The sequence below is a fragment of the Sturnus vulgaris genome, chromosome 3 (genome assembly GCF_052056855.1).
Source record: "Sturnus vulgaris isolate bStuVul1 chromosome 3, bStuVul1.hap1, whole genome shotgun sequence".
Lineage (NCBI taxonomy): Eukaryota > Metazoa > Chordata > Aves > Passeriformes > Sturnidae > Sturnus > Sturnus vulgaris.
This window is the reverse complement of record NC_142245.1, coordinates 11,296,941-11,314,882: the sequence shown is the minus strand read 5'-3', so window position 1 is coordinate 11,314,882 and position 17,942 is coordinate 11,296,941. Positions and strand designations below refer to the sequence as shown.

At 41.3% G+C, this 17,942-nt stretch overlaps 1 long non-coding RNA gene across 2 annotated transcripts; it reads right to left on the bottom strand.

Annotated features, from left to right (window-relative positions):
* Positions 1-3,305: 3,305 nt before the first annotated feature.
* Positions 3,306-15,508, bottom strand: LOC148224181 (uncharacterized). Of its 2 annotated transcripts, none has more exons than XR_015802833.1 (3): positions 15,440-15,508; positions 6,512-6,597; positions 3,306-5,338 (listed from the first exon to the last, which is right to left on the bottom strand). It is a non-coding gene; the product is annotated as an uncharacterized LOC148224181 (long non-coding RNA). The 2 variants fall into 2 exon arrangements; XR_015802832.1 differs by lacking the exon at positions 15,440-15,508 and adding an exon at positions 10,651-11,146.
* Positions 15,509-17,942: the final 2,434 nt, after the last annotated feature.

Here is a 17,942-nt window from a genome sequence, read left to right as displayed (position 1 = left end):
AACTACTTTTACAGAAATTAATGTTTCAGGGAAATTTTGTCAGAATGACTGGTCAAAGTTAAATTTAAAAACAGTTTTTACCAATGGTGGCATCACTCAAAGTAGAAAAGACAAGGCCTTTTAGCTCTTGTTAAAAGCTCACATGTTGCCAAAAATTCAATAAGGCAAGAAAAAAGCAGTCTCAATAAACATTTGAATTTCAGCCTACCTTGAAGCTTGTGCTAGAAAATCTACATCTACAGAATTCCAGCGTTATGGATTTAGACTCATCTCCCCAAAGAATAATTTGATGACATCCAAAAGATATTTTTGCCTTGTTTCCATTTGTCTCAATGAAGTCACAGTGAAAAAGAAAAGCACAAGATAAAATCTTCAAGGAGAAGGCAGCTTTTCTGAATGCGAAAATATAATCAGAGAAAGAAATTTAAAGCATTGAAAGAAGACTAAAGCAGCAACACTGAATTGGTTTTTCCCTCTGCCACAGCTATACAGTATTAATGGCTTCAAAAATCCAAAGTAGGACTAAATCTGTAAATACAGTATTATAAAATAAGACTAGCTCTGTAAATACTCGCTCTCGAGAAAAATTACCAGTTTACTTTGTCACTCAAACTCCCCAGGAGCATCAGTCCAATCCTTTGTCTGAACAGAGCACATTCAGAGTGCTAAACAAAGCACCAAGGTGACATTTTGGCTGAAATAAATGGATGAGTTTCTCTTGGAGTTCCTAACTTGCAGTTCCTCATAGGAGCACGACCTCCCTTCATGTTCCAGACCCTTGTGTTCCAGACCCTTCATCAGCCTTCTTGCCCTTCTCTGGACATGCTGCAGCATCTCGACATCCTTCCCAAATTGGGGTGTCCAGAACTGGGCACAGTACTAAAGTTGTGGCTTAACCAGTGCCAAGTACAGGGGAAGAATGACTTCCCTGGTCCTGCTGGCCACACTATTCCTGATAGAGGCCAAGATGCCATTGGCTTTTTTGGCCACGTGAGGACACTGCTAGCTAATGTTCATTCTGCCATCAATCAGTACCTCCAGGTCCCTTTCTGCCTGTGCTGTCCAGCCATTCTGCCCCCAGCCTGTGGCACTGCAGGGGGCTGTGGTGGCAAAGTGAAGGATGCAGCGCCTGGTCTTGTTAAACCTCATATTCTTGGATTCAGCCCATCTATCCAGCCTGTCCAGGTCCCTCTGCACAGTATTCCTGCCCTCCAGCAGATCAACACTTGCACCCAGCTTGGTGCTGTCTGCAAATTTGCTGATGGTGGACTCAATCCCCTCATCCAGATCACAATAAAGATATTAAACAGGACTGAGCCCAACACAGATTTCTGGGGGACACCACTGGTGACTGGTCACCAACTGGATGCAGCACCATTGACCACCACTCTTGGGCCTGGCCATCCAGCCAGTTCTTAAAGCAAGAGTCTGTCCAAGAGCACCTGTCCAAGCCATGGGCTGCCACCTTTTCCAGGATTGTGCCATGGGAGGTTTTGTCAATGACTTTGATGAAATCCAGGTAGACAACATTCACAGCATTCCCTTCATCCACCAGGAGGGTCACCTGGTCATAAAAGGAGATCAGGCTGGCCAGGCAGGACTTGCCCTCCTAAATCCATGCTGGCTGGGTCTGATCCCTCAGCTGTCCTGTAGGTGCTGAGTGATCACACTCAATATGATCTATTCCATAACCTTGCTGGGAACTGAGGTCAGGCTGACAGGCCTGGAGTTCCTGGATCCTCCTTTTATCCTTCTTATAGGTGGGCAGCACACTGGCATCTCCAGACATTTGGGACCTCTCCAGCTAGCCAGGGCTGATGGCAAATGAAGGGCAGAGGCTCATCAAGCTCTTCCACCAGCTCCTTCAACACCCTAGGATGGATCTTCTCTGGTCCCATAGACTTGTGAGCATCTAAATATCTCAATATAATATAGTGATATAAATATCAGTAACTGCTTCCTCCTGGATTACAGGGGAACTATTCTGCTCCCCATCCCTGTCTATCTCAGGAAGCCAGTTGTCCTGAGGACAACGTGAAAACTATGTTAGAAACTTTTGTCCTCAGTGGCCAGTCTTTCAGCCCAATCTCTTCAGTGTGAGGCTGAAACAGGGGAAGATTAAAGGCAAGAACTTCTATAGTTTCCTGACACCCAAAATCCTTAAGAGATGCTTTTGTCCCAGCACAACATTAAAGACCGCTTCTGTTATTCTACATTAAATCAATGCTCTTGATCTTTTCTTTCCTACATGGAAAGACATCACTCTTTTGAAGATATTGGGGATACTGAGCACACAAGAATCTTTGTATCTGAAGGAAAATTTTCAGCTGGTCAACCGTGCAAGATGTTTTGTTTGTCAGGTTTTTTTGAGTTTTGGGGTTTGTGGGGTTTTTTGTGGGGAGTGAGAGTAGAGGAGGGTGCATGTGTGTATGTGTGTGTGTATGTTTTTAGGGGAGTTGGTATATGTGTGGGTCTTGATTTATTTTTTTTCCAGCTTTATAGGTACCAGGGACATCAGTTACACAAATCGTTTTGCCAGCAGGGAAACCACTGTGAATTATGACCAACATCAGCTGATAGACCTTTTCCCAGCATTAGCCTCATATCCTACCATTATCAAACCTGCCATCAGAAATATACAATAATTTTTAAATTACATGAACAAGAATAGGTAGATATGTGGAATTTTTCTATGAAAAATGAATAGTGTCTGAGTAGCTTTTCTTTGACATAGGGGGAGGAACATTTACTTGGCTTGATTTTGATAAGTTTTTAAAGCCTGATCATTTCATAAATTGTGTTTCAGGAAGGGTTCATATTGGAATAACTGTAAGCCAGAAAATGGCAAACTTTGTGAAGACAAAAAGAGTGATTAGCATTACTCAGATATGTTGTAGACAGAGCAATCTTATATAAACAAAATGAATTTTTTCCCCAGTTTCACAGCATCTGTGCTTTTCAAAAACACGCTTCATCATGCACTTGCATGTATGTTGTTGAGAAAACACAAGTTATTACTACAGCAAGACAATGATGACAGCACTGTCATACATTTTCCATATCAACAATATTCACCAACAGATACTAGATAATATGAAAAATTAACACTGTACTTTGAATATTTGGTTTTTAGCCAGGAATATAACTGGATCTGGAGACTTGAATTATACACACAGACAGATAGAATGAACATTCACAAATCTCGTAATAACATGGTTAAAATCAGACAAACACTAAACCTGGATTTCCTGTGAATTTTTATTCAATTGTTTAAAATCCCTTAACAATGCTCTGTCAAGATGAAGAAGTCTATAATGAGAAAATTTGGCAGTTTTACACAAGACAAATCTATGTTATGAGGAATTTCAGGTGTATTACTACATGCAATCAGAGATCAAATCATTCTCTCTTTCCACAGTTTGTGTTAATCAATTTGCACAGGGACTAGGTACAGTTTTAGCTGAACACACAGTTGTCTTGGTATGAGACAATTTAAAGGAGAGCACTCTGGAATTAGTTGTCTCCCTTTAAGGATTCCAATAATCCCTTTTCACCAATACGGAATGATTACTAATAGATAAAAGTGAAAAAACAACAGTTAAGTAATACACAGAACACCACCAGGCAGGGGAGGGAAAAAAGTAAGTAACTGCTACATATCAAACTGCTAACACTCAAAACTCCACTGAAACCATGAGAGACCAAAATGCCAGGAATACCCATTTGGGCCCAGGCTTGCAGAAGGCCCCAGATTCCTCTTGGGAAGGCAGGAGCCTCACAGAGCAGTTCTGATGCCTGTGTGAGGCTGACCTGAAACAGAGACTAGATGGAGTTAAACTAATAAAGTAGGTATTTATTAAGAGGCCTTTAAAGGATACACCTTGGGCAGTACAAGAGCCTGGCCATGGCTAAACCCAGGATGGATCCAAGATGGATCTTGGTCATTAGTTTTTACACTTCTGTAAGTTTTGGTCCATTTACATACTGGGGTTAATTGTCCAATTACAGCTTCAGATCATGAAGTCCCATCCTCCTGGCTTGCTCCCGTCACTTTGCCATTGTTTATTATTTACCACCACTACTGAAGCTAGCCTCATCTTAGGTCCTGCTGCAAAAAAATTCCCCCACCTTCTCAATAATGAAAGTATTAACACAATCAACATACTCTCTAGACTTAGCATTTCTATTTCAAAAATAAGGTAAGGCTGCCATGAGAGAGTTTTCTACTCTGTTTCTACTGACTGTGTTTTAACTGATGGCAAGCATCATACTGATCCCTAGTCTCTCTTTCCCTCTCCATTTACAATAGCCAACCTCCAACTCAATACCATTTAGAAGAGCGCTCACTCACATCTTCACTGCCAGGTGTAGTTCTGAGAGACACAGATATCCTGGAGTTAGGCCAGTAGAGAGCTACAAATGAGTGAGGCCAGAAGCATCAGACATGCAAGGAGAGAATGGGAAAAGCTGGAGAAAAGGAGGCTTAGGAGTATCGGTGAGAATATAAAAGCAGGGCAGAAGGACATAGCACAGCCAGTAAGGAGGGAGCCAGACACTTCTCAGAGGTGCCCAGTGACTGCACAAAATGGCCATAAACTGAAGCCCAGGAAATTCTATATTAAACAAGAAATGGTGAAAAAAAAAGGTTCAGGGGTGACAGAAGTCTAGAACAGGTTGCCCAGTGGAGCTGTGGAATATCCATCCTTGGAAAGAGACAATATCCAACCAGACACTGCCATGAAAACCTCTAATTGATCTTGCTTGAAGGGAGGAGGTTGGATCAAATGGTCTCCAGAGCTGCCTTCCAGCCTCACCTCTTCAATGATTCCTGCTGTAATCAGTGAGGAGTTAAAACTCCCATGTTTTACCACCTTCACCTTTAATGTCAGGAACCTTAGCTCCTATGATGAGCTATGCCTATGACTATGCCTTTTTCTATCAGTGTGTAATAACAAAAACCAAAGTACTTTCTTTAAAGTCCATTCTGTACTCCCACCTTACACAGTCAAATTTGCCTAATTAATATTGCTGGTCTATGATTTTGGGCTTTCCTTTTCCTTCAAGAAGAATAGCATTCTTTGTAACATCCTTTCTCAAAGAAATAGAGCAGAACAACAGTACAGCATGGTCTGACAAGCAGACTGAAAATCGATTTCTATAAACTACTGAGTTTCTTAATGGTCTACATATAATACCTTATAAAAGATAATGAGCCAGGTAATCATTGCAAGCACCTTGCTCCACAACAGTAATTTTCAGCTTTTAATCCATCAGCAATCCAGAGATTGCTAAAAACTTATGTGAAACTGCTGAGTGGGAAGAACCAGGTCTTGAAGAGCTGCAAAAAAAAATAAGTTATACTAATTACATTTTTTCTTTCTGCTGTCTTTTTCACGTGGCCGTTATTTCCATTTATTTTCTCTCATTTACTTCTGCAAAGAGGTAACAGAAAACCTAGTTTGTTCTTAGATACCTTCTGGAGACTTATTACAGATCATTCTTATGCCCTAAAAGCATATCCAAGCTAGCAGTCTCACCTGGGCTGCAAAACAAACAAGCAAAAACAACCAAAAACGTAAACCAAAAAACCCAAAGGTAGGTGTAAAAGAAGAGATTTCTGGAATTTATTAGGTCCTTGTTCACCTAAATAAAAAAAAAAAAAAGTCGGTACAACATTGTTTGCCATTTCTTCGGGAAAATCCTCCTCAGTTCCCTCCCTTTCTCTTAATTCTAGGGAAACCAGGCTCCCTCAGACAGGCCTCTCAAACTGATTCCTGCTCACTTGCTTCTAACATCTGCTAGCTATTTGAAACTGCATCTGTTCATTCTAGTTCACTGGAAAAGGTCTATTTTTCCGGCATGAAGCTATGCAAGGCAGAGTTACTGTATCTGAATTAAAGCTTTAATGCACTTAGCTAATTTATGTAAATAGACTGTGGAAAGAACAAAAATAATATATTCCATGACATCTGCTGGCTGCCCTCATCAGCCAGCTCATGATAAGCAGTCATCACAAACACATTTACTTTCCTCCTGTCCTCCTGCAAACATTTACCCATTCTGTATTTCTGCACTATTGCTTTCTGATGGCAAACCATCACCTCTAAGTGAATTGTTGCTCATCAGCTCATCAGCTTGCAAGGATATACCTGGAAGTCTTTAAATTATTTATATTCTGATGTTGCATAACCTCCACAAGTGAGGATTGCAAATGACCAGATTTTTGAAAAGCTGTTCATTGTTGCATACTAAATCATGCAATATTTTGTGCTACTTAAATACTCTACCAAAGGAAGATTTTTACAAAATATTCAGAAAGACCATTTACATCATTATTCTTTGGCCATGCTGAAAAGAAAGGTGAGCTAACCCTCTCAAAAAACTCAAACCTTAAACATCCAGGCAGAGTCCACCGTACCTGTAAGCCACAAACATATCCAGGCACTTAGAGCAATATGTTTCAGCAAAAATGTCATTAGGAGGAAAGAAACAAGACTTTAAGTTGTCCCACCTGCCACTGTTAGTGATTGAAGCACATTGTCCATCACCCCTTCAGAGGTTTGTGCCAATATGCAGTTGCCAGTTTCCTCCCTCGACCTGCAAAATATTTATGTATTAGCCTTCTCTGGATTTGATTAATTTTGCTGCACATTAGGTCAGGTCTTTTTAAAAGCAAGCTACTCACAGTCCATGGGGAACTTGCTCATGGTCTCCAATGTCTTCCATTCCCATGAGCTGAACTGGTTGCTATTTGTGTTTAGTAGAAGACCAACTTCATCTCTCTTTAATTAAAATTGTTTTTGCTCTTCTTTAGCTATGGCCAGCTTTGAAAAAATTATAATATTCGCCCCAGGGAGGAACTTCTACCATGTATTGCCAGGTTCTTGGCCCTGGACTAGGCAGATTTGTATTCAAGGTTTTTGAGCAATCCAAGACCCATTCCATGACTTTTCCATACTTTTCTGCAATGATATCTTTTTAGTTTAACTTTGTCACTAACAGATTTAATTTGTACAGTCAGTCTTCTTGCAGTATTTCTCCTACTGAAATATATTTCTTATAACAATCGTTAGCAAACAGTTCTGAATGGTTATCTCTTGCCTGCTTCTTTGTCATCACTTCCTGCCCCTTGCAAAGACCTGTGATAAATTTCTATATTTCCTTTCTCACCATACAAATCTAAGTGACATCCAGACAAATGTGAGCATCATTCAAGCATAAAAAGAAGTGCCAGTGTTTTCTGGAACCACCTCACTTTCATAGTCCAGACTATGTTTACACCTCTATATATTAATTTGCCATTCTGCTATCACATCCCCGAAGTTTCACCTTGACTGCACAAAGCCGTGACCAACTCAGCTCTCATTGTGGCAGCAGCAGTTAATGGGTTACTGATATTACTCATACAGGCACATCTATCTATCATATAAATCAACAGGCTTTGTAAGTATGAAGAAAATCTGTCTTGTAAGATGAAATGTATAAAATGAGGACTGCATCTCACACTTTTACCTCCTTTACAAACCCTCCCACCCAAATGCACTCTGATCCAGGAAAATAAGTAACTTTTTTTCTTTTTCCAAAATGGGCTATTTGTTTGTTGCCAAGATAAATGTTAATCATCACTTCATTCATGGTTCTATTTAGCATCTAAACAGGAGATGGCTTCAAACCATGCCCAAGGGAAATTAGATTTCTAAAAATTAGGATGCTTGTTTTAACATCTAAATTGAGCTGTTAGGTCACAAGAAAAATCTTGGCCAGGGAGAAGATCGGGATCTACATGAGACTTTCAGAGAACATCTCTGTATGTCAGGAAATACTTATCCCTTAACAGGACTACCCTGCTGCCATCTAGTGCAAAATATTTTTTTGAAGAATGACCTCTCTTTAACAACAGCTGTACCATGCAGAGAGGAAGAAAGGGGAGCAAGTATCCCAGAGCTGGCAGTGCAACTGGAACAGTGCAGACTTCCTTTATGAAATCCAACTATTGGCAACACTTTTTCTAGGCTAAAAGCCAGGAACACAAAAGCAGGTTTCTCTTGCATTTCTCTCTGAAACTAAGGGTGAGCTGGGACCAAGTGACGTGAATGTCATTCCACATCCACAGCTGCAGCAACACCCCAGGGCAGAACCAATTCTTGCTGCATAGTTCAGTACACTGGTATCAGGCAGGTATGCAGGAAAGAGGAAGAGAGGAATATGACTTGAGGAAAACAGTCTCAGGACAACTGATAGCAGAATGAGCAATAGGATCAGAGGCTGAACTGAAAAATCTTCCTGTGAAATCAGACCAGCTGCCACTGAGACGCCTGAAGCAAAATTTAAAAAGGGAACTTCCTTGTCAAGTGAAGCTAGCACCTTGAGCATTTCATAAAAAGCTTTTCTGATTTTTTTTCTTTTGCCTTTGCCAGACTGTGACAGTTTGACCAGTAACAATCTTAATAACCTCACTTTTTTCCCCTCATAGCCAGGTTTATCATCCAAACTCTTAGCCTCCACAAATTTATTGTCCTTGACATGTCTTGGCCTGTAGAACACTGCAATCTTTAGGACATAGCCTGTTTCTGAAGCAATCCTTAAGAAGGGAAGACGCTTCATTTGAGGAGCATTTTGGCTTTTACTTTTCTTATAACAGCAACATTTTTTTCACATTATCTCCCATCAAATAGTAATAACTCAGTAACCAAAAATCATAACAAAACACCCTTGAACAAGAAGTCAGGTAGATTCAAAATCCTGCATGCTTCATCAGCAGAGATAAGCGTGAAAACCCAGTGTTAGAGCACAGATCGTTTATGCTGCATCTCAGACGGATGATTTTTAAATGTTTACACCCACAGCAGTATTTGGACTGTAACTCAGTGGTGTAGGATTTCTTTTTACACCTTTACTTCCAATAAAAGTTTCCGGCTGTAGAGCTGGAGTCGGTTTCATGGTGAGGAGGGGCTGATGACTAATTCCATGAAGATGACACTGTAGAGAACTAGCTTTCCCTCCTCTCAAACTTCTTTATCCACTGCCTCATTTCATGACTCATTTAACATCAAGTACAAATATAATAATAATAAAAAAAAGTTGTGTTTCATAGCTGTCTTTAACATCATTAGAAAACAAGAATAATCTGGACTGCTAATTAGATTATTTATGTGGTTATACAGAAATTGTGCCCAAATTTCAGTGTTTGCTACATCTGCAATAGATGTAGCAATAGACTTATTTTGTAAAAACAAGTTAAACACCAGCTTAGGCATGAGAACAGTTATTGAATAGAAATATGTTTTACTTATGGAGAAAGCACTGGTATTCTATTCCTTTCATGCTCGGTTTTTCAAAGCTTAGTTAGCACTGCTTGCTCTGAGGGAAATGGCAAAAAGCACTATCTTGAAAGACACCAGATTTTCAGGCCTGATGATGATTGATTTACATTTGTGAACCCTGCCATTTATCCTGTCTTGTGGGCCCCTGCACAAGCCTGTCATGAGCTGAAGGACAAGCCCTTCACACACAGACTTGTCCTTAAAGCTCCACACACGAGGATTCAAAAGAGGGGTGTAAGAATACATGGGGTCAGCACATGCTGTTCCCTTAGACTGTTTCCTACAGACTGCTCCAACCCACATGGAGAGAGTGCAGCACTAACTCATTTAAGGCACTTAAGCACAAACCCAGCTCCTGGTTTTGCAGCATGTGCTCCTTGTAATTCAATGCAGGAGCTCAGCCTGACTGACCAGCAGAAACTTTAAATCCAACCAAGAACAAGAGACACCAAAATAAAATAAGTTAAAAATTACAGAAAATGAAAGGCTGTGGTAGGTATGCCCATAATGCAGTAAAGCAAGCAAAAGAAATTGTTGTGAAACTTTAAACAACCTGTATCTTTGAACAACACTAAAAGCCAAGGATGTACCTCTAAACTCCTAATGGAAAAAAAACCAAACCAGTCACCTAGTTGTTCTCCCAGACAAATTTTAACTTAAATCATGACTGAGGAACTTTCATAGTTTGTTTTCTGGGCTGTTATTTCAAGCCAAACTCTGCCTATGCAAAGAAGCAACAACCTTTGCTTTCTTTAGCATCTACACTTCCTAGAAAGTTTCATTTACCCACAGGAACCCCCATATTGCTGTAGTTCACAGCAAAGAATGGAAAGTCTCAGCACAAAAACACAGGAACATACAGCCACACTTTTTTTAATGGTGGGCTATGACACAAACAAAAATTGTTCCCAGGAAATGGCTCTTCAGATTGCATTTACTCTGCTACACACCTCATTTCTCTCTATTATAGAAATATTCTTCACCTAACCTACCACTAAGTGTCTTGTTTGCTTGAATCACTGACAACCAGAGTACTTGCATTAACATTCACCCTGTTTTTTCTCTCAGCCTACCCTTTTTACACCATTTCTGCTCTTAGGATTTTTTAACCTTACAAGAGTAATTCCATAAAATGATCAATGACATTTATAATGTTTAAACAAGAAACAAAAAGTGCCTTGGTGCTTCTCTGTCTGTTTGTAATTTTGCAGCTTCAATGGAAAATCTTCAACAGGCTTTGTTTGCTAATTACTTTAATTTGCAGCTTGGAGAGAAGAAGGGTTAGCACCTGTCAGATAAGTTTTACTCCAAACATGAAAGGACTCACATGGAAACCAGAGCATCGGGCCCTAGATGAATGATTTCCCTGCTTTTTATGAATCATTGAACAGTTCAGCCATAAATTACATTTCCAGAACAAGAGGAATGGATGCATGTCCCAGGCTCTACCTGCAAAGAAAAACATTGGCTCACTGACGCTTCCCCTCGCTTGGTTTGAAAAGTAGTTTACACCAGAAATTGCTTCAAAATTCAAAGCAACCAATTATTTTCTAGCACTTCTTTCAGTGACTTGTGCTGCCTGTGTTTCCTGTGCTATTTGATTTCTCTATGCTATCATCTAGGAATCTGTGTGGTCTTAAAAAGGTGTTATTCCTGCCAAACTTGCAAAGCCTCAGGTCTCCAGGCAACTCTTGTTAACCAGTCACATAATGCCCATACCTCAGTTTTAGCTAATTAACACTTTCAGTGGAGTGAGAAACTAGGTTATTCACTGATGCAGAGAAAAGAATAACTGGACTTTACTGCTGACATAATAACAAGCTGTCTGCTGCTTGCTTACCAGCCACTGCTGTGTGGGTTTTTTCATATTAATAGCTAAACATTCACAGACAGAATGCTGAATAGGTTCACTGCAAGTTAATGGGGCAGCTTCAATGACTCTCAAGTTATATGCCAGGTACTCCAGTCCACCCCAGGGCACAGAGAGAGAGCAGAATGGACAACACTGCTCCTCCACTGCGTCCCTTACTCAGGTCACCTAGGTCTCTCATGCAGCTCCAGGCTTCATGGTGGGCAGTGCTAATTTACAGGCTCTAGACAGACGCAGAGACCTCAGCTAATGAGCTCCAGCACAAATATCTCTCACTATAAATCAAGCAAAAAAAACTTAGTTAAAACAAATCCAGCAAACTAAGCACGAAGTGAATGAGAACTGTTCCATCAGAGGGAACCCTGCTGCAATTTGGAAAATCTATTTTTTCCAGTTTCTTTTAAAGCCATAATCCTGAAGTGTAAATATAATCTTGCCAGAGATAATGGAGGGAAAGGCAGCAGAGTTGAGAGCATGAGACCCCCTCACACACAACAGGAAGATGGGAATAGTCTAGTACCTTATAAAAAAATACCAATACGTCTGTTTTCAGTACATCAGAGAAGAGGAAATGATTTGATCTCTTTTTTTTTTTCCATTTCACCTTCTTTAAAGTAGCCAATAGTTTAAACTTAGGCTATGAAGCAAAGAGGGAAAAAAAAGGACAAAGATTGAAAGCACATGCTGCTTTTGGACACGGATGTTATTCCAAGTCAACCCTATAACTGTGCATTAGATTATGCACTGCCTTCTCAACGCAATACTTGTGTAGCAATTTAAACAGGCCAGCAGAATACTTCGAATCAGAATCTTCCTTTCTCTCTGCTTTCCCAGTTCCTGAAAAATCCACTTGAAGATGCCAGCGTAGAGCTCAGGTGCCTTATATCTGGTGTCTTTCCCAGGCGGGAAGGAGCACAAACCCAGGCCCTGCTGCTTCCTGGGCTGTGGGTTAGCTCAGTCTCCTTTGCCACCCAGTGGCTTTGTGCCCATCCTTCAACCCGGCTGCAGCTTCTCCTCCTGCAGATAAAACTCGGCAGAGTTAACATATTATCTTAGGACATCAAAGTCAACTCCATGGAGTACAATGACAGCAGAAAGCCAAAGTCTCATATTCTCGGGACACAAAAAGCAAAAAAAAAAGCACTTTTGAAAGGTGTCTGGTGTTCTTCACGCAAAACAAAGCTTTCCTCAAAACCCATTGTGTTAGTTTCACCTGAGGAAGGACAGACTCATAGGTTTTTCTCTATGAGCAAAAGCCTCTTTTGAGTCTGATGGAACTAATTGAAGGCTGGTTTGGTTATTGACAGCTTGAGGAACTAATTAGAGAAAGATAGTTCACTCTGTGAACACACATTTTGAAGAAGCTAACCTGGAAAAGAGCTCTCTTTCTCTTCCAGCAGCAATGCAGGTAACACCGGCCCGGCCTGGCTCCACTGCAGGCCTGTGGGCCTGGCAGGGGGGCAGGACCGGGTCCCTTGTCTGGGGAACTGGAGTGTCCCAGCAGGGAGGAGGAGTGGCCATCAACAGTGGCCAGGGAGACTCAGGCTGATTTAAGATCCCAGCCGCTTTTCCACCATCTCAGACGGGTTTCCGAGATCACTTTCCCAATGACAGGAGCAGAGATCCCTTCCTGACACCACTAACAACCTCAGCAACCTGCTCACTTCCTAAGTTGTGCCAGTGCTCCAGTTATCTCCCTCTCTTCTCCAGGTCATGCCATGTCATCCAGTGACACATGGTGAGGATTTTTACAGGTTAGCAAGGATAATTCTCCCAGACATCCTAATTTTCAAATTCTAATAGGGGTTTATGCATTCCCCCAGTTCCTGGCCACAGTAGCAAAAACAGAAATCAAATCCACTAATTTAGACCACATAGAAAAATTTCTTTCTCCTCTGTAACATGTTAAAAGTAGTTCCTATAGAGACTGCACTGGTTAAATTCTATAAAAATAGTTCTGTTGAACAGTTTCCTCCACTTTCACCCTGATGTGACCATCTCTATTTTCAGCCTTTTTTGCCCTCAACACTTATGGCTTGCCTCATCTGCTATCACCTCTATTCTCTCTTCATGATAAATACAGATACAAGCCATCATTGTCTCTGAATTCTTCTCATTCTTAGCATTTCTCTCAAAATTTCAACTTTCTGTCCCCACCACAAAATCCAAGTCCAGCTAGTCCTGCACTCAGCTTCCAAACAGCCATATCCCTCCCTGAAATAACACACAGAGACAAAAAAACCAAACAAACCCAACCACATAGTGACTTGGTTTTTTGAACTCTTGTTACCTTCAGCTTGGCATCCCTTCCACTGACTTCCTTGCTTCCTTCTTCCCACATCTTCCCACATCTGAGACACTATTTTAAATTTTTTTTTTGCTGAACTGCTTATATGCAATGTGCATCATCACTGAGATCATGCAAGTTGAAACCTACTTTAAGATTCTGAGTTTTGTTCTGGACATGGCCAAGTCACTCAAAACCAGGTACTTTTACTGGCTGAAATTTATCTTGTGTAGTTACAATATATAGCTGAGAAAACACTTTTAAATCTCAGAAAACCGTCTGTAAGAGATGTTACAGTTGGACACTGTGACCGGGGCACACCCCTGTTCCCAAGTGGTACATATTGTGTTTTGCCATGCTTTGTTTTGCCTTCTCAATTCTCAGCTGTGAAGTATTACCAGGTACAAGGAATTTTCCATATTCCCTGAAGACTACTCATATCTTAAAGCATCACCTGATCTAATTTTCTTCTGGTCAACTGAAAGCTAAATTATCCCCAATTTTAGGCAACATTCACAGAGTAACTCTCCATTTTCTCCCTTCCCAACTGTTCAACTGGTTAAACAGTTAAAACAATGCTGCTTAAGATCTGTGACTACAGTTTCTAAGCAAGTATATGCTTAGGTGGGAGGCAAAAATTTTATCAATCTTGATGTAAAAAGAACTAACCCAGGCTTTCAGGCAAGTAAGAATTCTCTGCCTCATAATTACTGTTTTAGCTCTCTTGCTACAAAAGAGAGAGCACTGAAGCATATCTGGGAAAGGAATTCATGAAAAGAAACTTGTTTTAGATTTCAGAAAAGCTAAACTTCAGGAAACCTGCCCTGCATTTCTTTCAGCTGCATCAATGAGGAGATTTGAAATGTCATGTTTGCTTACATAAGACTGTACAAGCTGTCAAGACCCATCAGCACTGGATGGAAAGCAACCAGCCACCCTCTCAGCTCCACAATGATGACGTATTTCGCTTTGTCTCCTGCAACAATGCTGGGAAGACCTAGAAGCAAGAGCCCATTTTCTCCTCCTACACACAAGATGCAACTCAGAAAATAAAAATACAGTCTCAGAACTAAGCAGTAGCGAGTTTCAATTTCCTGTTTTCTTCTTATGAGGACCATTTAGAATGTTTGTATAGAAAAGGAGACAATCCACTACTGCCTTCAAAATTACGGAGCTTTATTCACAACTGTTGAAGTTGCTGTTACTTAAACTCAAATGATTGTTAGAACATTAGATCCAAGATAAATCTCTCACTTTCAGCAAAATCTTCTGAGCACGTGGCTTCAGTATTTCAACACTTGAAGTGCAGCAGCTTGCACTGTACATGGAAAATATCCATACGAGTACAAGAAAAAGCTCTTCAAATATCACGTTAAATACCTGTAGCTGCAAAAGAACGTCTTCCCCCAGATACAATTACCCTATTTCAGCTGAGTCACTACAGTGCTGAGCTTGATTTTGTCATAGGCCTCTTCTATTCTAGCATGCTACGGACAAACGATAAATTAGACTGAGCAAAGCAAGCTCTTCCCTGAAAATGAGTCCAGCATTCTAGAACTAGAGTAATTAGTTGTGTCAAAGTCAACAGAGAGCAAAACCTTATTAAGTCACCAGGTGGGAGCAGGCAGCAACAAAGCACATTTCCAGGTCCCAGCCTCAGGAATCCTGTCTCTGTACCTCCTTCGAAGGTCCAAGAGTCAGAGCCAGGAACTCACCAAATTCACTCCCATGTACTTTATCCTCTTTGCTGCTACTCCCATGGTACTGTCAAGAAATTGGAGAGGGATCAAGAACAAAGGTTCAAATAAACCTTTATCAAATGGAAAAAAAGGGTACAAGGATGTTGCAGTGTGTTTCTTGTTTAATAGTATGCTCTGTTATTGCCCAAGTTAATGGTTTGGTCCAAATTATACCCTCCCACCCACCCTGAATCTACCCTGAATTCCCTGTCAATCCTACCTTGTGGCAATCCCCGGCTTGGAATTCCCCTTTGGAAATCCCCTAAAACTCCATGTCTCATTAGTCATGTGGCCCAATTTCCCCTCCTACCTCCCACATTGGACAATGCTTTTGTAAACCCTGCCTTTTTCCCCTCCCCAGGATTTCTCCAATTTGCTAATGATTTGTACCATCCCCTTGAACCTCCCCCATATTTCAGCTGCTGTCTTTTGTCCCTTTTGGAGGTCGAATTGTTCCCTTTTCTTGCTGTGGAATTTTCTCCCATTGTTATGCTAAGTAATTGTGGCTACACCTTAAAACGACAGATAATGTTCTCTCGTAGGGGGGTGGGAGGAGGGGGAGGGGGGGGAACAGGAAAAGGAAAGGTGGGATGGGGGGTCTGGAGCGGGGGACACTCTCTTGCTTGGCTCGTGGAGTGGGAGGACAGCCCGGGGCTCCAGTCTGGCATCTCCCCCTGCCATCCCAGCACTGAGATCCACGCTCCCTGCCTTTGGACATCGCTCTGCTGCTCTCCCATCTCACCCTACTATCTCCGGACACCCTGCTGAGCACCACGACCGACACCGTGAGGGGGAGTCACTTTCCCCATCCCTCTCTCCCCTGGGCCGCGGCCGCCATCACCCAGCCCTCTTCAACTGCGCGGGACCTGCCCTGCCCCCACAGCACCGGTAACAGCACAGGGAGACGCCTGCGGCCAGAAGGGACTGGAGCAGAGCTAGACTGTTCTGTTCTGTTGCCAATTTTTATAGCTGTTGTTGTCTTTTCTGCCTTGTTGGATATCAGTAAAGAACTGTTACCCTTATCCCCACACCTCCTGCCTGAAGGCTTCTGATTTGGACCTAAAATAATTAAAAGGGAGGGGGTTGCATTCGGCATCTCGGGAAGGGGGCTCTTGCCTTTCCTTAGACCATACCTGTCTTTCAAACCAAGACAAATCGACCCCCAAACATGGATAAATATCAGATGCTGTGAAACAGACCTCCCCTGCTAAGTGTTTGTAGCTCTGGTTAACTCAAATTTACATGAGGAATTTGAATGCCTGCTAGTATTATCTGTCTTGATTATAAATGCGCGTTGTCAGATTTGTATCAATAAGCCTCTCATAGCAGATGAAAAAAGAAAAATGTTGATATTATGACTGATGAGGAAGTTTTCATTACTAGGACTGTTAATTTCTTAAATTATTAACTGAGATTTTTAGCTCCTTAATTTATAGTTTGAGCCATAGGATTTCAGGGCAAATACATCACTTTTAAGAGTAATTGATGGTATGTCACCTTACAAACACCAAAAAGGAGCTTGTCTCAGGATGACAGGGAATCCTTCATCAAATTCAGTATCATTTTGCAGATGCAATCCACTGAACATGAAGAGTGATAGTCTTTGTCATTCCTTTTCCATCTTTCAGAAGTACATATTTCAAAAGATATCAGAGAGAGTCCACTCTGGCAGGTCTGTAAGTATGGATGGAAACCATATATGTTGTATAAAGAATGTATGAATGATGCTTGAGTCTCCCTTCCTGGAGCTTGGCCAGACAGAGCTGGTTTCCCTGTGTTATACTAGTGACAGTGACTCTGCTTCTGGAGAATGTTCTGAGCCAGACCCATCGTATCAGGAGCAACAGCATCTCCAGCCCCAGCACTGGCACTCTGTCACCATGGTGATTGTTATGGTTCCTTCTGTATGTCCTTCAGGTCCCAGGGAGTTCTTTTTGTTCCACTTGCCCACATTTTAACTTTTTGAAATTCTTACACTGTTTCCTGTCTCAAGAAGCTTGATCTTGAAATTGAGCAGTAAGTATTGCAAGATACTCCCGGTGAACACCCCAGAACCTGCAGTGGCAAGTGAGCAGCTTTTTATGTGTTTTCATATTTAGATCAGCTTTATGTCAATTGCAACCACCTCTGTTTCTCATAATCCCTAATTGGCATAATATATTTTTTCCTCCTTCCATTTTAACACAAGCTCAGACTTTACATAAAGCCACTTTTCTATGCTTATATTCTATTCAATACTGGGGCTAGATGTAGATTCATACATTTTAGTAAGTAGGGTTTTCCAGCTTCCTTAACTGATGTACCATGACAAATCTGGCCCTTGTAATGAGTTTCCTCAGTGTTGCTAAATTCAGATCTGATCAGCTAATGGGTGGTTTCACACACCCGGTGGTGCACAAGATTTTTGGTTATTGAAGTAAAGCCAAACTAGAATGGAATGCATTATTTAACAGATTTTGGTAGTTCATCAGTCTTCAAATGGATGGCCTGGAGTCACTTCACTGTCCCAGGAGACAGATCATCTAAGACCTTTTCCTCTCTCTTGTTCTTCATCTGAAGTAATGGCTGAAGGTTGCAATCTCTGCCCAAAAGTGCTATTCTCACAGTCCTACTGCAGAAGCCATGGATGTGTGAAGTGCCCAAAACTTCTTTGCTAGTCATTCTTTTCCTGTCACTAGGAGGTTGTCTTGTGAAGGTGAGCTACAGCTCCTGGGACATGTACT